Source organism: Zalophus californianus, chromosome 9 (genome assembly GCF_009762305.2).
Source record: "Zalophus californianus isolate mZalCal1 chromosome 9, mZalCal1.pri.v2, whole genome shotgun sequence".
NCBI lineage: Eukaryota > Metazoa > Chordata > Mammalia > Carnivora > Otariidae > Zalophus > Zalophus californianus.
Window position 1 is genome coordinate 101,774,158 of NC_045603.1, and position 23,519 is coordinate 101,797,676.

The 23,519-nt window shown below is 49.8% G+C and overlaps 1 protein-coding gene across 6 annotated transcripts in view; it reads right to left on the reverse strand.

Annotated features, from left to right (window-relative positions):
• TSPAN9 (tetraspanin 9) overlaps positions 1-23,519 on the reverse strand; it is a 196,679-nt gene that overhangs the window by 140,498 nt on the left and 32,662 nt on the right. The window contains exon 1 of one of the 6 annotated variants that reach the window (XM_027594408.2): positions 16,312-16,410. The exons of 4 other annotated variants lie outside the window; for them this stretch is intronic. The gene's annotated coding sequence lies outside the window, so the exon portion shown is untranslated. Of the gene's footprint in view, positions 1-16,311; positions 16,411-23,519 lie in introns of those variants that run through there. One more of the 6 variants, XM_027594413.2, reaches the window with a different exon arrangement.

The following is a 23,519-nucleotide window of genomic DNA, read 5'->3' on the forward strand; positions in this document are numbered from 1 at the left end:
ATCCCCGCACACTACCAGCTGCGTGTGAGGAGTGAGAGTTCGGGGTGGACAGGCTGTTCCCCGGCTCAAGGGAGTGCTTTACAAATGTCGGCCACTGCTACGCATCACCGTGAGTGTGGCCCACATCCTCGGTGTCCCGCTATTGCCCCTCCATCCCCTCCCCTGCACCCATCCATATGTGCACATATGTGCCCGGCTGCCAAGCTGGGGACTGCACAGGGAGCAAGCCGACTTTCTGCAGTGACTCTGGGTCTCGGCTGCTGACCCCTTTAAGGCACTAGGACCCAGCCTGGGACAAAGGAGATCTTCCCCAGCAGTGGGAGCTCTGCTCAAAGAGTCCCGGCCACACGGAGGGAGGGCTCCGGAAAAGCCGGCCTCCCAACCCTGGGACTCTTTGAGCTGAGACGGCCACTTCCCGCCACTTCTCAAGAATGTTGTGGGAGAGTCAGACATCAGGCTGCCTCAGCTTCATCGCAGCCTTTCCTCGTCCCCATCCTGGAACCAGTGAAACGTGGCATTTGACAGTCCCTGTGCCATCCAAGAAGCAACGGCTGACCCACCTAGAGCAAAGGGCTTGACCTAAATAAAATCAACATGGAGGAGAAATTGGTAAGTTTTCTGCTGCCATCTAATGGCCAAAACAAATAAAAGCAGGCAAGGAGCCAGAAGGCCACCAGCAAGGGGTGACCACTAGTCAGCCCTGCACACCTGGACCAGGAGTGAGTGACCAGCTCCATGACGCAGAATCTAGCAGAAGGAAGAGGGTGCAAGAAAAATGTGTAAAGGGGCGCCTGGGTGGCTCAGGTGGTTAAGTGTCTGCCTTCAACTCAGGTCATGATCCCAGGGTCCCAAGAGTCCCAGGATTGAGCCCCACGTCAGGCTCCCTCCTCAGTTGGGGTCTGCTTCTCCCTCTGTCCCTCCCCGCACTCGTGCTCTCTTTCTCGCTCTCAAATAAATAAATAAAATATTTTTAAAAAAGAAAAATGTTTAAAGAGCTCAAAAAAGCCTGTTGGTCATCCTCCAGAGACTGAGAAGGAGCCTGGCTCATTCATCCCTGTAAGAAATAAAAATGCTGGTGTGCCGAGTGAGTGAAATAAAAAACTTTAAAAATTTTTTTTAAATACAATTTTAAAACGGTGCTCTGACTCTCGGGCAAGGCACTGCCTCAGCGCTGAGAAAAAGTAGGTAAATAAGATGCTGACTTGGACCACAGAAAAACCCATGTGGCCTCTCCTCTGCTCCCCGAGGCCCTGCGCAGCCTCCCTCCTGTCACACACGTCTACCAGTCCCTGACTTTGCCCATGCCAGTCTCTCTTCGCCCCGCAAATGTTGCTGTGCCTTCCACATCACATCATCCCCTCTCCTCATGCTCTCACACTGGGCTGTGATTATCGGAGTGCATGTCCCACCAGATCCAGCCCCCTGCCCTCATCTAGCTGTCACATGCACAAAGCTGCAAGCCTGGCTCCACAGGCCAAGCCAGGCTGGGTCTCAGAGCCCCAAACACTTCTCACCTCCTGTCTTGGAAGATACAGGACCCTAAACCTGCCAGGCCAAACCCCAAGGCCACTGTTCCCCAGAGCTCCCTCCCTCCCTCCAAAGGCCCATTTGCCTTCTGGCCTCTCTGTGAGCCTCCTGCCACAGGCAGCCCTCCATCTGGAAGCAACAACCCTCAGTAGAGGTGAGCAGGCCCTCACAGATATTAGGTGCTCCCCTTGGATCAGCAGAGCATCAGCCAGAATCAGGAGACCCGGTTCCAGCCTCAGTTGGCCCCTAACTGGCTGCACTAATACTCCTAGCAAGTTTCTTCCTTCCTAAAGCCTTAAAATTTCCCCATTTGTAGAATGAAGGATCATTACTTGGGTCTCTTTCAGGTCAAAACATCTATGGCACTAATTCATACTAATGTGTCAATGACCACTCACAGCTAATTGTATAACTGTTCCCACGATACTCTCATCTTGAGAGGGGGAGAACCTGGACCCATCACCCACTCATTCATACAGTAACTGAACACCCATGTGCTTGTGGTGGGATCAATACTTTTGGCAGTACGGCTTGCTTAGCTCTGCTCCAGCCACAAGGAGAAAGGCCAGTGATGAAGGCAAAATGTCCATGCAGAGTGGACTCAGGCAAAGCAGAAGGAAGGAAGGCACTTGCCCTGCGTCTGACCCACGCTCCTGACGGAGCGCCTAATCCTTACGTGACACTCTCCAATTTCACGTACCACCCCCCCAGCAACCCTAGGAGCTGACAAGGTTTGTAACTGCAGAACCAGTGAGTGTGGAGCTGGGACTCCAACGCTGGTGGGCTCAATTAAGTGGCCCTTCCTCTCCTGCCCTCCGTCACCACGTGTTCATGCTGAGTCCTGAGATTCCTCCACTGCCCCCCGCCCCCAGTGCTGTCCTTCCCAGTAGCCGCTTACCCACGTCTGCACACCAGAGTCAGTCAGAGCCCCCGAGGGCAAGCCCCGACTGTCTGCCCAGCTTTGAAGAAGCATTCTAGGGTATATCTGAACTCACTCTGTTTGCTACACTCAGCCTGATGGCATTAGTTTTTTTTTGTTTTTTGTTTTTTGTTTTTTGTTTTTGGAACTGCCCTTGGATTACAGAAGAAAAAAAAAAGAATGCACTGGACTGAAAAGCCTGGAAGGATCCAGAATCCACAGCAAGTTTTACCTGATTTCCCCCGGAAAGGGCGCTGAGATGGAGGGACAGCTGTGGCAATGGGGTCTCTCACATTTCATGCTATTATTTTATGTTACTTCATTTTTTTGCAGCATATTTTCATATAGTAAATGAGTCATGATTTTAAACACTTTCTGCAGATAGATGGCAGATCTATACCTGGTACTTGTAAGGAGAGAGCCAATGGGGCAAAGCAGGTCCCACAGGACAGGGCCCTCCAGCAGGAAATGAGTCCACTGCTTTTTCCAGGATGGGTGGGGTCCCTTGTGCACAGGCAGATGGTGGAGTGGTTTCTGGAGCACAGAGACAAACTCTCTGCCCCCCAAAATACCTCCTCCATCTGCTCATTCATGCCTGAAATTCCTTCACTGAGGGGCAGTCTTTGATTCCTTGGTCAGAAATAGGCCTGAAACCATAAACCCACCCAAGAGAAGCAAAACAGTGCCTTCAAGTCACACTCAGAGGGAACGAGGTCACTGGGGTTGGGGGAACAAGGCTCTTACAAGGCTCTCAGAATAATCCCATGGACAAGATGGGGATGTTCGGGCTGGAGGCAGTAATAACCTGGTTGATTAAGAACTGCGCTAAGGTGAGAGGGGGGCTTCTGGGCCAGCCTGCAGGAAGGCACCTGTCCTCACCCTGACTTTGGTGGGAAGAGAGAGCCAGCTGACCAGGACTGGGAAGGACAGGCCAAAACAAGTGTAACCCCCTGGGCTGAAAGAACTAGATTCTAGAAGCTCCACGAGCTGAGGAGGGATGACGCCATCAAGAGGAGAGCAGATAAGAGAAAGGAGTGGATCTGGAACGAGCCAATTGGGAGTCCCCCGCACCACACCACTCCCAACCACGCTGGAGGCGAGGGATGCCCTGGGATCTGAGCAGCTTAAACAGGATCTAGATGCACAGGGCCACATTGTGAAAAGCATGAACAGGATGGGGGAAGACCCGAGAACTGGATCAAAAGAAAGCGGGAGGGTCACCTGGGTGGCTCAGTCGGTTAAGCGTTTGCCTTCGGCTCAGGTGATGATCCCAGGGTCTGGAATCGAGTCCCACATCGGGCTCCTTGCTGAGCAGGGAGCCTGCTTCTCCCTCTGCCTGCCTCTGTCTCTCTCTGATAAATAAATAAAAATCTTTAAATAAATAAATAATAAATAAATAAATCAAACAAAAGAAAGCGGGAATGTTAAAACGGAAGGAGAATGCTCCATGTCATGGGTCGTCAGGGAAACGCAAACCAAAACCACAAAGAGAGAGCACTGTACGCCCACTAGGATGGTCGTAACTTTTTAAAAAAAATTTTTTTAAGATTTTTTATTTATTTATTTGACAGAGAGACACAGCGAGAGAGGGAACACAAGCAGGGAGAGTGGGAGAGGGAGAAGCAGGCTTCCTGCTGAGCAGGGAGCCCACGTGGGGCTCGATCCCAGGACCCTGGGACCATGACCTGAGCCAACGGCAGTCGCCCAACTGAGTCACCCAGGCGCCCCGTAACTTTTTAAATTTTTTTAATGGGAATAAGGGTTGGCACGGATGTGCAGAAACTGGAACCCTCCCACATCACCAGTGGGAATGTAAAATGGGGTCCTACCTGTGGAAAAAGTTTGGCAGAGCCTCAAAACGTTAAACCCAGAATTACCATATGATCCAGCTATTGCACTCCTAGGTAAAGACCCGAAAGAACTGAAAACAGGTGTCCACGCAGAAACCTGTGCGTGACTGCTCCCAGCAGGTCTATTCACAACATCAAAAGGTAGGAACAACCCAAATGTCCAACCACAGATGAACGGATCAACAAAATATGGCGTATCCGTACCACAGAATATTATTTAGGCCATAAAAAGGAACAAAGTACTGATATGTACTATAACACAGGTGAACTTTGACAATACTGTGCCAAGTACTGAAATAAAGCCAGACACGAAGGCCATGCACTATGACTTGATCCACACAAAATGTCCAGAACAGGCAAATCCATAGACAGAAATCAGATCAGTCGTGGCCAGGGGCTGGGGGTAGGGGAGACCAGGGGATGAGGTCTCAGGGGTGCCGGATTTCCATCCGGGGTGATGAAAACGTTATGGAACTAGATGGTGGTGATGGTTTCTCAACCCAGCGAATGCACTTAATACCAACGAACTGTCCACTTTAAAATGGTTAACTTTATGTTATATGTGTTTTGCCACAATAAAAGAGATGTTTTTAAAAATGGAGAGGGCTGTGCAAGACTGTTGAATCACAGATCTGTACCTCTGAAACAAATAATGCAATATATGTTAAGAATAAAAAGAAGAAGATAGCAGGAGGGGAAGAATGAAGGGGGGTAAATCGGAGGGGGAGACGAACCATGAGAGATGATGGACTCTGAAAAACAAACTGAGGGTTCTAGAGGGGAGGAGGGTGGGGGGATGGGTTAGCCTGGTGATGGGTATTAAAGAGGGCACATTCTGCATGGAGCACTGGGTGTTATACACAAACAATGAATCATGGAACACTACATCAAAAACTAATGATGTAATGTATGGTGATTAACATAACAATAAAAATTCAAAAATAAAAAAGTAAAAAATAAAAATGGAGAGGGCTTCGATATCCTCTTTAAAAAAAATTTTTTTAAGATTTTTTTTTTTTTAAATCTAATCCTGTTTAAGCCCGAACATCCCCATCTTGACATGATCCCTGAGAGCAAATACTCGGGGCCTGTCCAGGAGATGTTGGAGGACAGGACTTGTTCTGTGAGTTCCCAGAATAAGGAACCTAGCAGAAATCAAATTCTGACAGAACAGTGTGCATGACGGCACCTTTGCCATGTGTCAGGCACTGTACAATGGCTCTATCAGCATTAGATACTCCTGTTATCCCCATTCTTAGGTGAACAAACTGAGGCTCCAAAAGGGTAGGCAATGGGCCCAGAGGGACACGGTGAGCGGGGGAGCTGGACGCCTGTGCTGAGTGCCACCAAGCCATCCAGCACCCCCAGTGCAAAGAACACAGCTGCAGCTGCACACGTCCAGGCTCAATCAAGCCCCACTGGCACCTGTGGCCTCTGGCTATTTGCTCAGCCTTGCTGTGCCTCAGTTTCCTCTGCCATAAAAACTGGAATAACGTTAGCAACAGGCTCCAAGTCCCGCTGGGACAATGAAATGAGATAATGAATGCACCTAGCAGCTCCTCACACATAAAGGGACTCCATAAATTCAGTTCCTTTTTTTCCCCCAAAGTAGAGAAAATTACAAAGGTAGAGGAACCAGTCTTAGCAGGTAGAGAAGGCCCTGACAAAGGAGGTGAGGAGGTGAGCAAAAGCAAAGGCACCACTCCGCAGGGACAACTGTCAGACGGGGCTGGCCCAGATGACCTTGAAGCTTCTCCACTTGAAATCTGCTGTGGCTACAGGATGGGAGCTTTTCCCCAGAGCAGGCCCTGCTGGAGGAAAGAAAGGAGCCATTCGAGGACATGAAGATCCTAGAGGAATCAGAGTTCCCACGAAAAGAAAAAAGGTGTAGAGAGCCGGGCGGCTGAGAACAACAAAAATAAAGTTCGCCAATAAAAATAGAAGTAACGTCCACTTTTAGAGCATCCCCATGTGTGCCAGACGCTATACTAAGCATTTTATATAGATTATCTTACCACATCCTCACATCTCTGCAGGGTAGACACTATTATTATCTTCATCTCGCTGATGAGGAGGCTGAAGGTAAAAGGGGCAAAGAACCATGCTCGAGGTGCCGTAAGCAGAAAGGGCCCACTCTGCCGCTGCCACGGGCCAATCCTGAGTGCCAGCCTCAAGAAGCCCTATCACCTGACTTGAGGGGTGATGGCCTTTGGATTTCATCCGCCCAGCTCCTGCCTTCTGCCTGTAGGCGGAAGACTATCCAGAGCAGAAAATCAGCCCCAGGCAGAACCTCCCCCCAGCCCCAATCTCTGGCCAGAAAGCCGAATCTAGAAGCTAATGCTAAGAATATACTGTGAGAAGATCCAGTGAATATTTGGGAAAATTTTGTAAAGTGAAGGAAAAAAAAGAGGAACTTCTGTTTTCACCAGCTCAATCAGCTTGGGGAAGAAACCACAGGCCACTTGGAGCGGCTGCCAAACGCTCAGCCCGATCCTGCTTGTGCACTGGCTCTGCAGAGAGGGGTTCAAGTTTCCCGAGCTGGCCAGGCAGGACCGGCCACAGGCACACTCAGGCTGACTCTGCAGTGGCCGGGGAAGCAAAGCAGCTGGGACATGACCCACCGGCCATCCCAACAGCACCATCCTGAGAGAGCCAGAGTCCGTATGGTGCCCAAGGCCTCCCCTGGCTGCCTGGTCCATCCCACTGAGCAGTGGCCCCTTCAGAAAAGAGGCTGCAGGCAAGGCATGGAAGGAGACCCGGGGCCCCGGGTGCACACCACCTGATGGGGGCCAAGGGCATTGGGAGGACATGTAAGTGACTGGCAGTGAGCAGGCTCTAACTCCACCTGGCTCTGACCCGGGGACCCCAATCCACAGTGGAAGCCACTCACTCTTCCTCCACCTTGAGAAGAAACTATGAGGATAAAAGAGACGAATCCAGAAAAGGATGTTGAGATCCTCATTTGTTCTTAAGCTAACTTTTAAGGGCTTCTAAGGTCTGGGACACTGTGCCAAACCCTATACCTGGACGATCTCACTTCATTTTCGAGACAGCCCCTTGGGGTGGTAATCACAATCATCGCCATTTCAAAGGACAAACTGAGTGTGGGAAAGGGACTTGTGCAATGACAAATTAGTAGGTGGTAGAATTAGGACACATACCCCTGTGGTCTGACCTCAGAACCCACACGCTTAACCAAGATCCTTTACCACTTCCTAAAACAGACTCTCAGGAGCTAGTAAAAAGAATTATTAAACACAGTTCCCAGCCTCAGAGCATTTACAGCCTGATGAGGGAAATGGATAAATGGATCCAGTGCACAGGGAAACAGCCTATGAACACGTGTATCATTACCCAAGGTGTGTGGTCATCGCTTCTAGTACACAAAGGCACGTACTGGGGAACCAATGGGAGGACTCCAAAGGAAGACGGTGGGAATTTAACTTTAAAATACGATGTGCACGGGACCCCTGGGTGGCTCAGTCATGAAGCGTCTGCCTTTGGCTCAGGTCATGATCTCGGGGTCCTGGGATCAAGCCCCGCATCGGGCTCCCTACTTTACAGGAAGCCTGCTTCTCCGTCTCCCACTCCCCCTGCTGGTGTTCCCTCTCACACTGTGTCTCTCTCTGTCAAAAAATAAATAAAATCTTAAAAATAAATAAATAAATAAAATACAATGTGCACAATAGCCAAAAGGTGGAAACAACCCAAATGTCCATCAGAGATGAGTGGATAAATACAGATGTGGTATATCCATACAATGGAATTTATTATTCAGCCTAAAAAAGGGATGAAGTTTGGACACAGGCTATAGCATGGCTGACCTATGAGGACATGATGCGGAGGGTACTGAGCCAGTCGCGCAAGGACGCAGGCTGGGTGACCCCACTTACATGAGGGACCTTGAGGCCTCAAAATCATAGAGACAGAAAGCAGAGTGGGGGTTGCCAGGGCCTAGGGGGAGGGGAGAGCGGGGAGTTGGGGCTCCAGGGGTACACAGCTGCAGATCAGGAGGATGACAAAGTTCAGGAAACGGACAGTGGTGATGGCTGCACGGTAACGTGAATGTACTTGAAGTCACTTGTGAAGGTAAACCCCATGCGTCACCCGGACTGGCCCAGGGCACCCGGATGAAACCTTATTTCTGGTGTGTCTGGGAAGCGTCTCAGATGAGATCAGCATTTGAATTGGGATGGTCAGTAGAGCGCCCCCCTCCCCGGTACAGGTGGATGCCAACCAGTCAGTTGAGGGCCTGAACAGAACAAAAGGTCAAAGATGGAGGGATTCGCCCCATTTTTCCTGCCTCACTGCTTGAGCTGGGCCATCTCTTCTCATCTGCCATCCTTGGACTAGCATGTACACCATCGGCTCCCCAGGTCCTCGGACCTGTGGACTCAGACCGAATTACACCGCCTGGGCCCGTGGCTTGCAGACGGCAGACAGTGGAGCTTCTCAGCCCCCATCACTGCACCAGCCAATCCCTCTGGATCGAGCTCCATATACATGGACATCATATGATAAAAGACACGTGTGTGTATGTTTCTCCTATTGGTTCTGTTTCTCTGGGGAACCCTAACACACTACTGAACTGTACACTTAAAAATGCTTAAAATGGTAAATGTTACGTATACCTTGTCACAATCAAAAGATTTTCCTAAAGAACAGAAATAGGCTGGTGGTGACGGTGATGGCCTGCTGTATGTACCTTAAACTATTTTTGTCTTTGCTCTAACCAGTGGGAAACCCGGAGTCGCCCTGTTGTGGGGTGCAGGCATACTGAGTCCTCATGGAGCTAGGAAGGTTATCTCTTGGGGGATGTGGAAATTCAGTCTTTTGTGTTTAAAGCCTCCTTGAAGATGACCTGAAAATGGGCCTTCTGTGTTTTGAAAGTTTATTCCCCACAGAGTGCAAAAGCCAAGAAAGTCAGTGGGATCAGCCTTTTTGCATTTGCAGGCCCAAAAGGAGTGGCGGGGTCCTGAAGGTGGAAGCTGGGCATTAAGAAAGTGGTCAGGGCTCAGGTCCGTATGCGAATGAACCACTGAAGCCATCTTCCACACAAGGCGAGAACAAAGACCCTGATAGGGGGACCTCTCCTCCAAAAACAATATTACTAGTTCAATATTAGTTGTATATTCCTTGATCCCTTACTAAGCATTTTATAAGCATGATCTCATTTAATTCCTCTAACATCCCTCTGGGGTTTCAGCATTATGCCCACTTTACAGAGGAGGGAAGTGAGGCTCCAGCAAGTTAGGAGCAGTGCTCACAATCACCGGGCTAGTGAGCCAGGATCTGCATCCCTGTTTTCTTAAGCACTACAGGACACCAGTTTCCTCATACACTTGAAGGAAGTCTCCCCAGTAGGGGAGTGAACATTGCCACAAAGGCCAGTATTTATCCAAACAACATGTGTGGAAGCCTCGAATGCCAGGTAACATGCTAAGTCCTGCTCAATATCCACAAAACACAAACAAAAAGGCTGTTGTTGAGTTCGGATCACAAGTGTTCTCTGGGCTCACTGGGGGGTCAGCTTCAAACCTGGGATCAGCTTCACACTTCTCACCGGCCACAGAACGGTTAAGACAGCAAAGCTTCCCTTGCTCCCATTCCTCTGTGGTGAAAGCAGGCAGGACTGGTAACACTTAATAGGCCATGGCTATGACGATTCATTTGAAATCGGGCTTTCCAAGGCCATTTAAGGCAGGAGCAGAAAATTCTTCTGACAAAGGCCATCTGAACTACAAAGAGAAAATCAACTGGGATCACATGAGTGGAAAGAAACTTAAATTAGGGTTTTCTTTTAGAGAGAAGTATAAAATGTCTCTCTTGTCACAGTATTTGGGAAACACAACCAAGAAAAAACAATATATTTCTAAAAAATCGTTCTTCAGTTATGAATTGATGGCCAACTAAGGGAGAAAACTGGAGTGGGGAGACAGTGATAGAGAAGAAAGAGTGAACTAAAGGCAGAGGAACCACCTCCCCAAACACATTTAATGTCATGCTCTGGAGAGTGCTGGAGATGTCCACGTAACAGACGTCCTAAGTCCTGGAAGATGCCTGAGACATTTTTGTTCTTGTTGCTGTTATAGTACAGTAAAGAAATTTTAGGGGCACCTGGGTGGCTCAGTCAGTTAAGCGTCTGACTCTTAGTTTTGGCTCAGGTCATGATCTCAGGGTGGAGAGATCAAGCCCCACATCAGGCCCCGTGCTCAGTGGGGGGTCTGCTCGAGATTCTCTCTCCCCCTCTGCCCGTCCCCCTCATGCACTCTCTCTCTTTCTCTCTCTAAAATGAATAAATGAATCTTTTTTAAAAAGAAATTTTAGAAGCTATAAAAGAACATAAAAAAGAAAACAGAAGTTACTACATTAGCATTTGGGGTATATTTCCTCTAGTCTTTTTTCTTCATGTTTTTAAAAACTTAGAATTTATAGCATATACAGTTTTAAATCTTACAGTATTTGCTTGACACTTCCTCATAAGATTATCTTGAGTCATATATAATTTTTGAAGACATGACTTTCTTTTTTTTTAAGATTGTATTTATTTATTTGACAGAGAGAGACACAGCGAGAGAGGGAACCACAAGCAGGGGGAGTGGGAGACGGAGAAGCAGGCTTCCCACCGAGCAGGGAGCCCGATGCAGGGAGCTCAATCCCAGGACCCTGGGATCATAACCTGAGCCAAAGGCAGACACTTAAACGACTGAGCCACCCAAGCGCCCCAAAGACCTTTTTTAAAGGCTATACAGCAGGGCATCAGATGAACATGTCAAAATTTACATAACTAATCTATTGTTGGATGCTTGGAATGTTTCCTTTTCTAACTATTATAAATAATGCTACAATGAAGATACCTTATGCACATGTGTGTACATATATATACATATATACACACATGTGCATATGATTAGTTCCTCAATACAAATTCCAAAAAACAGAATCACTGAGTCAGAATGAATATTTGACATAAATTTCCAATAACTGTATTAAAACTAATTCTGAGCAATGTTGCGTTTTTGCAACTCTAGACACAAATGGCACCATCTCTCGATATTTTCTACATGGACCAGTTTCAATCACACTAATAGCTGAGTCAGTCCTGTGAGTCAGGAATTTTCCACTTCTGTTTTGAAGTGTCTCTTTATCCAGGTGCTCACATACCAGATGAAAATGTGGTTCCAAATCCCTGTAGCAGCCCCAGTGTTAGCACCGGTCACAACGCCTGCTTCCTTCGCTTTCTTGTAAACTCCAAGAAACCCAGGGCCTCGGCCCCACTCACTCTTGCATGCTCTCTGTACAGCTTTGTTCAAACCACTCATCTTCCATCTAGGGTCCTCAAACTGATTTCTGTACTCTTCCACACACCCCATGTTCCTCCCTAGGAAGTCACGTGTCAGGACTTTCAAGTGAGAAGGATCTGAGATCTTGGTGCCTCGGATGCCTCATCTGTAAAATGGAGGTAATGATACATCCCTTGGAGAGCTACGGAAGGACTAAGTTAGATAAATTATGGAAAGTGCTTGTGTGACACGAACTCAAAAACACTCAATAAACAATCACTTGTTAGAAAAAAATCGTAATACATGAAAACAAACCCACCAAAAAATTACTTAATCCTCTACCCACTGGAGGAGATTAAAGAATCATACAGCTGTCTTTCTCATCTGAAGCTCATCCAGGTCCTGAATGCCTGGGTAGAGATTCAGAACCTTCAGGAATTGGTGCCAAACCCACTGAACCTCAAACCAAGGGTGAGGGAGGTCTGGCAAAGCTTGACTTGGATGGCGGGCAGGCAGCTGGTAAGCATGGAGCCACCGAGGCTCTGGTCAGCTGTGCACACAAGCTATAGGGAAATCAAAAGGCAACAGCGAAATCAACCCAATCGGAACAGGACTTTGGGGCACCAAGAGCAAGCAGGGCAATGGTTTGGGGAGCCTGGAAGCAGGTTGACCAGTATAAGCCGCCACTCCCTAGCTGACCCTGGACAGATCTGCTATTGTTCACTGCCGATGCTGGGAGTTGAGTCACTGTGGCATTGTCCAAATGCTCTATCAGGAGGAAACAGCTGGACAGACCAACCACAAGGGCAGGAAACCCCAGCCTCCACCAGGGCTCCCCTCAAGAGCCCCTGCCCCATTCAGGAGGCCCAGCATCCTGCCTGCCTATCCCTTAGAGACCCCTGACCAACCCCAAGGCATCCACGGTCTGAACAGACCTCTCTATTTCCTGCCTCCATTTGCCAGGGGCAAAACACACATTCTTTGCGTGGCATTTTGGCAACACTCCCAGGGGCAGGGAGGTGGAGTCTCCTGGGTTCAACCCGCCAGTAAACAGAAACCAAGGTGCGAGCAAACAGGAAATAGACGAAACACAGTTATACCGAATCAACTGGAAGAAGACATACCATATGGCAAGGAGAGGGTTGTTCTCTGGACTCAACACGAGCGAGCGGATGCCACCTCACTGCAACAGTGCACTCAGGCGGGGCTAGAGACTTAAACTTCTCTGGAAAGAGGAATTCTTGTCAACTTCCTTATCTAGAGACTTGACCAGGGTCTCCTGTGCTCCAACAGAGGACCCAAACATCCCCACTGGGATTTAGAGATAACTCAGAAAAGCAGCTGATGGTTCATGGTTTAAGGTCAGAGACAGCCGAGTCTGACTCCTGCCTCGAACAGAGTAGCTGTGTCACCTACATGGTGTGAGTATATCACATCCTTCACCGGAGGCAGGTAGAAAACGCAAATTAAAGACAACGGCTGGGTTTACAGGCACACACCCACGCTGGGTCGACACTGAGGGGCCAGGAAAGCATAGGCCCCATCTGTAGGTGGTGGCTGAGACTCAGATCCAGCCAATTGTTGCCACCAAGGAGTGTGGACTCAATGTAACCAGACTTGTCACCTCTAAAAAACCCAAAATCTCTATTTTTGTGGAATCGCTTCCGTGTTTAAATTCAAATAAATAAAGAATAACACCAAACAAAATCCATCTGTGGCCTGGACCTGACTTGGGGCCACGGGATCGCAACCTTGGCTCTCAACCTTAGGTTCCTCAGCTGCAAGATGAGGGCAAATAAAAGTGCCTGGTGTCGGGAGGATTGGATGGGGTTCGGCCCATCATGCTTCACACTGTGGGATACACAGGAGGCGCCTGACAAGCAGCGACCGTTAACTCAGCGGAGCTGGAAGGGCCCCAAGGAACACCCACCCCAACCTGCTCATTCTACTAAGAAAAAACATCAGGGAGGGCCCGTGGCTGACCCAAGGTCTCCAAATGAGCCCGTGGCAAGAGGGAGGCCGGACCCAGGTCCTGGGACTGTCACCTAAGGTGTACAGGCCCGAGCAGCCCCTCCCAGTTACAGACTCAGTTCATCCCCGCCTCGTGAGCGCTGCTCTCGCCAACTGCTGTGGGCAGCTCCCCCAAGGTGAGTGTGCTGTGCCCATCTTTGCTACCTCACAGAACTCAGCCTCATGCCAGGCAGGTGACAAGGCTTACTTGCTGTGAACTGACCAATGACGAAAGTCAGCAGTGATGCTCCCCCACCCCCACCCCCGCATCCCTGCATACCTCGGGCTAGGCCCCGCGCCAGGTTCGGTCCCCTGACCTATCCCAGCCCGGTCTGGGGGGTAAGGGAAGACCGGACATGAAAGGATGGGCTGACCTCAATAAGCAGAGAGGATGAAGAGGGGACAGGGAGGCCTGAACAAAAGGAGGCAGGCTGGCAGGCCGGGAAGTGCACTTGGGGCCAGGTGGGCTGGTGCAGCTGGAGGAGAGAGGGTGACTGGATGGCAGAGGGGATGGGAAAGTGCGCTGGAAAGGGAGGAGTGGCTGCTGGTGGGACAAGGATCCCCAGGTTGAGGGGACACTGGACCAGCTGGCCTGCTAGGTTTCGGCCACGCAAGGGCACAAATCAGGGAGCGGGAAGCAGGTCCTTCCAGGTTTAACCAGCCGGCTTCCAAAGCCATGGAGCTGTGTTCCCTGAGGCGAAGGAGCCTGCCAAGGTTGTAGCCTGTCCCCAGGCCCCAGGGGTATCCTGTTTGAACCTGCTCTTACCAGAACACTTTTCACCCCAGATGGCTCAGGGAGTTATGGCCCTGGAATTTCTCCTGGCCCCTTCCAGAGCATACATTAAAGCTTTCCAATTAACACCAGCTGAAAACCAAACGTTAACCTCCAAGAGGCAACTGGGAAAGGAGGAGAGAAGGAGCTTGGGCTCCATTATTTCCCCATGGAGGCATCTCAGGTTGTAGAACTCGGAGGAAAACAAACCCCTCATGTTAGAACAAGGCCCAGAACGGGGAGCAGTGTACCCAAGGTCACACGGCCTGTCGGTGCCGACAGACCGACTCTGGGGGCCAAGGCTGCCAGGCCCTGTGATGACAGGACACGGCCGCCTCCCCCACTCCGCTGCCTCAGCATTCCGTGCTCTCACCTAAGAACACCTCCAGGGCACAGCAAACACTGCCACAACATCTCACCTCCCCATCTCCCTCTCCACACTTCTCACAAAAGCCCAAGGTCACACGCACCTTCTTGCACACATCTCTCTCACCTGCTGATGGCTCAAATCTTGGGAGGCAGCAGAGAGGTGGGTGGGATGTGTCACCAACCGTGAGTGGGGAGGTCCTCAAGTTAAACACTCCATGGGGTTGGGGTGGGCAAGGGGGAAGGGGAAAGGAGGAGAAGGGGTGAGGGAAGGGGAGAAAGGCTGGCACTACCAGCGGAAAAAAGAACACACACACACATCACGTGGCTGAGAGAGAGGGTTGCACCACAACACTCCAGAAAAGTCGGAAGAAAGATCTGGGGACTCCCCAACAGGCCTCGTGGGGCTCAGAATCAGGTTTTTCCTCCTGGAAGGAACACAGACTTTGGACTCCCCCAGAGAGGAGCTGAAATCCTTCTCTGGCGTATTCCACTGCTTGACCCCAGGGGGCAGCTAATGAGCCCCTCTGAGCCTCGTTTTCCTCATCTTATAAAGTAGTACCTGAGGCATAAAGGGAAAGCAATGACTGATGGTTATTCATGTCACTGAGGCTTTCTTCCTGGTATTAAACTGCATTTCGCCCCTTCATGAGCATCTGAGGGCAAAAAGCATAGGCACTTGTCCAGTTAGGGGTCAGAGAATGAGGTGGGAGAACATTCATTTGTGACTGACTTTCGAAACATCTGACCTACATTTTCTGTGGTGATGTAAGCCAAGGGACAAGGATGTGCTCACAGTATCCCAAGGAGGGTGCTCAGCATCATGGCCACCCCGCTCCAGACCATGGCCCAGAGTTCCTGAGGGCAGGGTGACAGTCCCCTGAGCCCTGGGCCCTGGGCCCTCCAGCTCTCCCATACCATCCACCAAAGTTCTGTCTTTGGAACCTGTCCGTCATGCTCAACAGATGCTGCCTGGTGCCTCTTCCCATCTCTGGAGGGCACTGGGAGGAAGAAGAGGGAGGGGTAAATGCTTTTCCACAGGTTACAGATAAGGAAACAGAGGCAGGGACATGAAATTGCTGCTACTGGGCGATCAGCCCAGGGCCAGTTCTCATGTGGAGGCTGGAGTGGTGAAAACGCTGGTCAGGAGCGGGAGGGAGGGAGCACAAAGGAATCTGAGAGGGAATGCCATGAGGCTGAGCTCACACCAAAGTTTTCCCATATCTGTCAATAAATACACGTTCGGTATCTTTGTTCCATTAAGAAAAAAGATGGATCAGGTAATTCAACAGGAAGGACAGAAATCCTCCCCACCATCCTCCTCACCACCGCTAACAGCTGCACGGGGCTTCCCATGTGCCAGGCAGGTTCTAGATGCTTCACACACATTAACTCATTTCATATCCTGTCACAATAACCTTGTGAAGCAGGTCCTTTAGTATCTCCATTTCACAGGTGAGAAAGGGTCTTAAAAGAACTTGCCCAGGGCCACAGCAGGGAGCGCCGGGGCTGGGATCCGAACCAGGAGATGGGCCTCAGCCATTCCCTATGCTTGCTGCCTCTCACCTCTAGGTCGCATCTCACCTCTTAAGCCCTGAGGGGACAGCTTGGAGGCAAGCTCTCAGGCCCCGAGGTTCCAGTACCTGTAGCAACTGGCTCCCAAGGAGCTCCTTCAACTGGACTCCGCACAGATGTCCTGGTCCTTGGCCTCTGCCTTCTGCCTCCAGGCAGAGAGGAGGTAGGGAGGCAGGGGCCAGAATTCACCGTGATATTCTGTTCCCACTGACTCAGAATCCCAGAACAGATGGACAGGGGAATTTCTGAATGAGTAACTAACCACAGAAGAATAAAGTTATGTAAATCAGCCTGGAGCGCAGGAAAAAAAAAAAAAAAGTTAGGCATGGGCTTTCGAAAACTCAGGCTAAGGAAGTGGGGAAGGCCTAAAATGTGTGTTCCGTCACCGTTCCTGCCTCGGGGCAGAGCTGGGCCTGTTGTGGGTTTCTAGACTACTCCTGATTACAAAAGCTATGAGGTTTTTACCCCAAGGGCAGCAGCAGAGGAACTGCTAAACACATTTGGATTTCTCCCACCAAAAGAAGAGCGAGGCCCTAGGACACAAAAATCAGACAGACAAATGATGGAGCTCTGAGTCCTCTCCCCTCCTCGTGTTGTTTTTGCTAAAGTGCTTTTATTAGTGGGCTGCTTGTCACCATCTCCCTCCAGCAGCTTATAAAACTGAGCCCAAGAAATGTATCAACAGCTCTGCCCCACCAGGCCAGGCGGTGACAGTGGGGAACCCTCAAACTCTCAATCACAAACCCTTTCAGCAGAGCAGCTCACCCCTGTGACGACCAGGAGGGGGGTCTGCGCTGCCTTCTCAGACCAAGCATGGAAAGAGCGGGAGCAGGGAGAATGCACAGGCTTTCGCTGGAATTTTATTTTTTCCATAATCTTGAATGAAGTTATCTTTCCTTCTTGAGCACTTTCCTCCATAAAACCGTCCTGCTGGTAAAGGTGAAGACTTGTCACCCTCGGAGACTTACAACTCATTCGGGCACTCGGTCTGTGTTTATCTCCAACGGGGAAGGCTCGGGCTGAGTCCGGGAAACAACAAACAACAAGCTGGAGCGCATCCAAAGGCGGCAGGGTCTCGCAATGAAGCTATCTGGGAGACAGCTGGTGGAACTGGAGAAGAGATGGAGGGGGTAGCTGTTGTCAAATACTCCCGGGTTGTCATGTGGACGAAGGAGCAGGCTCACTCTCTCGGGCTCAGCCAGCAGAGACGAGGCCAAGGGACGGCTCCAGAGAGGCAGATCTGAAAACCAGGGCTGCCCAGCCATCAGAGGGACTGCTCGTCACCGGAAACGTCCAAGCAGAAGCTAGCGACTGGGCTGGAGTCCAATGCAAGCCATGCATGAGCAGGAGAAGCCCTGAGGACGCTTCCTCCTCTGAGCATCTATCGTTCCCTTACGACGGTTACACACAGTGAGGAGCAGGGTGGTCGCGGGAAGGGCAGGCTCTGTCGACTGGTTTTGTCCTGTTCTCATGTGTGCTCAGCACTTCACACCTGACCTCGTTTGGTCTTTGCCATAACCCTGGAGAGGAATGTGCTATGCCTGCCACAGAGGAGGTGCCCAGAAAAGATCTGCTGAATGAGAGGAGAATGCATGCCTGTCCTCTTACCAAGGACAAGACTGAGATCTGCAGAGACCAAGCACCTTGCCCAGGTCAAGCCTCTGGGCAGCAGCAGAGGCAGGCTGTGCCCCGCATTCTGAGCCCCAGGGCCCGGGTCCTGCCTCATCCACCGCACTGCTCGCTCAGGTAGCTGCCTCCGTCTTCGGAGACCTGTTAGAGTCAGCGGGCCGTGGCCAAATGCAGCGAGCATGTCGCTAACGGGCTTTGGGCTTTGCTGTCCAAATACACTCCAAGAGGCGGACACCACTCTTACCAAAGAAAGTAACAAAACGTATCCAGGTGTCCAATTCAGCCCACTATCTCACAACCACAGCTGCGGCCACTGAAGAACGAAGTGGCCAATCAAAAAGACAAGCAGTAGGCGAGTCAGTCAAAAAATTGAAATAAAATAAAGAGTTGTCTTCGAGGTTGTGGAGAAACTGGAACCCTCACACACTGCTCGCTGGGGTGCAAGATGGCGCGGCCGCTTTGGAGAAGAGTCTGGCAGCTCCACAAGAGGCTTAACACACAGTTACCGTATGACCCAGCAGTTCCACTTCAACGTATTTGCCCCAGAGAAACAAAAACACATGTTCACACAAAAAAACTGTGCATGAACGTTCAGAACAGCATTGGTCATAACAATCTAAAAGGTGGAAACAACTCAAATGTCTGTCAACTGAGGAATGAATGAATACGGACAACCAAAATGTGATATGTCCATGCAATGGACTATTATTCAGACTTACACATGCTACAACAAGGATGAACCTCGAAAAAGCCATGCCAAGGGCAAAACCAGTCATAAAAGGCCCCCTATGATAGGATTCCATTTATATGAAATGTCCAGACTAGGCAAATCTACAGAGGCAAAAAAAATACGTTAGTGGGCCTGTTTGGGGGGATGGGAATGACTGTCGGTGGGCATGGCGTTTCTTGGACAGTGGCTGAAATGTTCTCAGATTCATAGTGATGATAGTCACACAGCTGAGAACATGCTAAAAACCACTGAATCGTTCACTTTAAATGGGTGAATTTTATGGTATATAAATTATATCTTAATAAAGTAGTTTTTAAAAGAAAAATCAGTAGGCTATCGCCTTCGATTTTAACAGACCACAGGGAATCTGACAAGGGATACAGATTATGGAGCAAATCAAGGGAAGGCAGCAGCTCATAAACTCATTGCCTCTTACCCTGTCCAAGATGCCATCTACTTGTTCAACAAATACTTACTGAGAACCTACTCTAAGTCATGCACTGCTCTACATCAAAGGTCAATAAACGACAGGCTGCAGGCCAAATCCAGCCCACTGCCTACACAGCCTGCAAACTAAGATGGTTTCTCTTTATAAAATAAGGTTGGAAAAAATCAAAAGCAGAATAATATTTCATGACATGTGGAAATTATATGAAATTCCAATTTTGGTGTCCATAAATAAATTTTATTGGAACCCAGCCACACTCATTTGTGTACACATTGTCTATGGCCACTTCTGTGCTGCAAGGGCAGAGCTGAGTGGTCACAACAGAGACCGGACAGTCTGCAAAGCCTAAAATATTTATTATCAGGTCCTTTACGGATAATATTTGCCAACGCCTGTGCCAGATGCTAGAGATGCAGGGGAGGACAAGGGATGAGCAACAGAAGCCCGGGCCTCTGTCTCCTGGAGTTTATGGCCCAGGGAGAAAGACATTCAGGGTCTGAGGACCACACAGGTGAGTATACAGTTATAAATGGAGAGGAAGAGGCGCCTGGGTGGCTCAGTCGTTAAGCGTCTGCCTTCGGCTCAGGTCATGATCCCAGGGTCTTTGGATGGAGCTCCACATCAGGCTCCCTGCTCACGGGGAGCCTGCTTCCCCCTCCCTCCCTCCCTCCCTCTCCACCCCACTCCCCTCCCCCGCCCCGCTCACTCTCCCTCTCTCTCTCAAATAAATAAAATACATAAAAAAAGCTAAAAAATTAAAAATAAAACAAAATAGAAGAACGCTTGGAAGGAAAGAACCTACAGATCTATGAGAACCCAGAACAAAGAGACTGACCTGGGCCAGAGATCACAGAAGGCTTCCCCACAAGCAGACCTGACAGAGCCCTGAAGGAACAGATGGGAGCCACATGCGCAAAGGCCCTGGGGCAGGGGAGCATGTGGCCTAGTGAAGGGCTCAAAGGCCACCAAGGCTGCAGTACGGAGTAGAGGGCAGGCCTTGCAGGGCAGCGGTGCTCCCAAGTCTGCGCTCCCCTGGAGACTGTGGGAAGGGCACTGAGAACCACCCAAGAGTGGTGACTATGTACAGTCCCTGTGCCCGATGATCTAAGTAGACACAGGTGGGAGTACTAATCAACAGAAAAATATTTCTTGATCATCTAAGAAAGTGCCCCTCACTTTCTTTATCCAGTATCATACAGGACACAAAACAGGAAAACGGGGCAATCTGGGACTTAAAAGAGGAAACAGGGAGTTGAGGAAACAAGCCCAATCCTCTGCTTGGCTACCCAGAGTTGCACTCCCGTCCCCAATGCCTGCAATGTGCTTCCCCAGATCCCACAGCGGACTGCTCCCTCGACTTCGTGACATCTCTAGAGCTCTCCCTACCACCTGACAAGAAACACCTCGCGCCTGCCGCCCTCCCGCAGGCCCCAGCCACGCTTTGTTTGCACCACCGCACTCGACTCTGCCTGTTACACAAGTATTTGCTCGCCGACCCACCCTGCCAAGAGAAGACAAGCTTTATGAGGGCAGGAACTTTGTTGCTTCCCCACTGCATTCCCAGTACCGAGACCCAACATGGAGTCAGCTCCCAAATCAGTATTTGTGGAGTAAGTGCGAAGACAAACACAAAAAAACACTAAAGGGTCCATGTCCTTGGTTTGTGACCTTGGACAAGTTATTTCTTTATGGCTCCGTCCCCTCATTTGAAAAATAAAAACAATGAAAGTACCTACTTTGTGAGTAAATAAGGTATTGCGCGTAAAGGTTGATCATTACTGTTGTCCTCACCGTCTTGTGTTATGGGTCTATTTTGTGTCACGTGTTAACGGAGGCCTTTTAAATACGTATCCCATTTAATGCTCACGTAAACCCCATGAGACAGCTTTCGCTACAAATTCCCTTTGGGAAGAGGGGGACACTAAAGCTCAGGGACACCAGGTAAGCCGTCCAAGGTCACAGGGTTAGTAAGCAAGAGAATTAACATTCAACTTGGCACCATCCAGCTCCAAGGTCTATGCTCTTTCCTTTCTGCCCGACCGTAAACTGAACAGCAAAGTCTGCTGCGGACAGGGAGTCGGGCCTGTCCTGGAGCAGCTGAGGACTGTTCACAAAGGACGTGAGCCCAGATTCTGTTCTGAAGGACTGAAAGGATTCAGATGAGCACACGGGCAGACGAAAGGCATTCTATGTCAAAAAAAAGGGGGGGGGGAGGTAGGGGCAGTTCTTTTCCACAAGAGACCTATGCTATCATGATTCGAGCAGGAGAGGACATAGTGGAGTCACAGGACTGGCACTTGGGGACCTTCGATGTGTCCCATCCGGCCCCTCGCTTTACAGAGCAAGACGCCAAGGTCCAAGGCGGCAGAGTGACCTTGAAAGGTTGCAAAAGCCATAGACCGTACCTCTGCTCCGATGCACCCAGGCCCACATTCTAAACGAGATGCATTCCTATTCTTCCTCGTTCAATTCCCCTTCAACAATTATAGGGGTGACACATGCTCACCGCAGCCAGAGAAAAGAAACCAGGCTGACAGAGTAGTCCACCGTGTCCCCACCACAAGCCATAAACTCTGCTAAACAGTTTTATATTTAACAGGTGTAGAGTTACATTAAGTGGCTTGCATTTCAGAACAGTTTGAACCGGGGTGAATTGTAGTTCTGTTTCCGTTTTTGTTTCCAAGTCGCTTTGCGATTCATTCATTTGTTCCCTCGCTCGCTCGGCCAGCGACTGCGGAGCCTCTCGTGTGTAACTCACCCGGGTCCAGGTGCTGGGGCTTCAGCAAGGAGCATACGGAAGAAAAGGATCCATCACCCCTTTCCCACAAAGCCTGAAGAAACACACCCGCCGGCGTGTGGAAAAACAACACGTAAGGGCAACTACGCACACCAACTAGTCTTGGCAACGGCTCTCAGGGAAAACACGTGCATGGCCCCCACACCTCCCTGAAACAAGAGTGAAGAGACTTTTGAAGGCATAAACCCAAACCCACGATTTCAAGATAGCAGAAGGGGAGAGGATAGCCACAGGATTTTAGAGACTGGAGGGCACAAGGACAGGGCTCGTTAACTTCAGAAACCTGGGAGCGCTGAATCCTAAAGCACGAGGACTGGCAGCGCCAGGGAGGCGTGACTACAAGTCGGCCTGAGAAAGAGTCCCTAGCCCCTGACCTCCTCCCCGACTTCTCTCAAGCAGGTCAGCATCACTCCCACCCCAGGGGTTTACTCTTTGGAGAGGGCAAAGCGGAAGGTCTGCGGACTGGGGAAACTGAGCCCAGGGAAATGCTGGGCACCACGTTGGAAATGGCTAAGCTGAAGTACAAAAGACGGAAATCCCACTTCCCCATCAGGTTCCTGGCACAGGGGGTCAGCCTTACACTTTCGAGGTAGACTAGTAGAAGATTCTCCTCTAGGGAATCTGAACAGCTCGAGAGAAAACATCTCAGATGCTAATTTACCGGTTCCTAAGTGAAACAGGCCCACCAGGTCACCCTACTCGAGGCCCAGAATCCACAAGACCCCCCCACCACATACAAACACACAGAACGTAATGCCCCACGCAGATGTAAGCAGACTATCAAGGGTCACCAGACTTCTGGAGAAAGCCCATCACAGTAAAGACAGAGGAAAGGCACACACACACACACTTTCCAGGGAACAGCAAGGGAGAATCCTTCCCTCCAAAATATAACTATCATTAATAGCATCAGAGAAATAAGAGAGGTGAGATTGCATCCATGAAACTAAAACAGGATGCTATTTAAAATATATATATATATTTAGAAAACAGAAGAACTCTTAAAAATTAAAAATATGCTAATTAACATGAAAACCCCAATAGAAGCCCAGATGATAAAGCTGAAGAAATTTCCCAGAAAGGGGTAAGAGTAGGAAAGAGAAAGAGAATAAATTTCAGGACCAATCCAGGAGATTCAGTGTCTAAATTCCAGGAGCTCCAGAGGAAAGAAGAAAGAAAACAGCAGGAGGAAATCATCAATGAAGTAATTCCAGAAAGTTTCCCAGAACTGGATATGTTTCAAGACTGAAAGGTCCCCAAGTGCCCCAGATGATCGTGTATCTGCACTCAGGCATGTCACTTGTGATGTTCCGCACTACCAGGCAAAGAAGACTTTCACAGAGGACACTAGCAACTCCAGAGAGAAAAATCCTTTGTTACCTACAAAGGATCAAAATGGGAATGGTACCGGGGCGCCTGGATGGCTCAGCTGGTTGAGCGTCTGACTCTTGGTGTCAGCTCAGGTCATGATCTCAGGGTCGTGGGGTCGGGCTCTGCCCTGAGTAGGGAGTCTGCTTGAGATTCTCTCTCCCTCTCCTTCTGCCCCTCCCCTCACCCCGCTCACTCACGCTCCCGCTTCCTCTCTCTCTCAAATAAATAAAATCTTTTTAAAA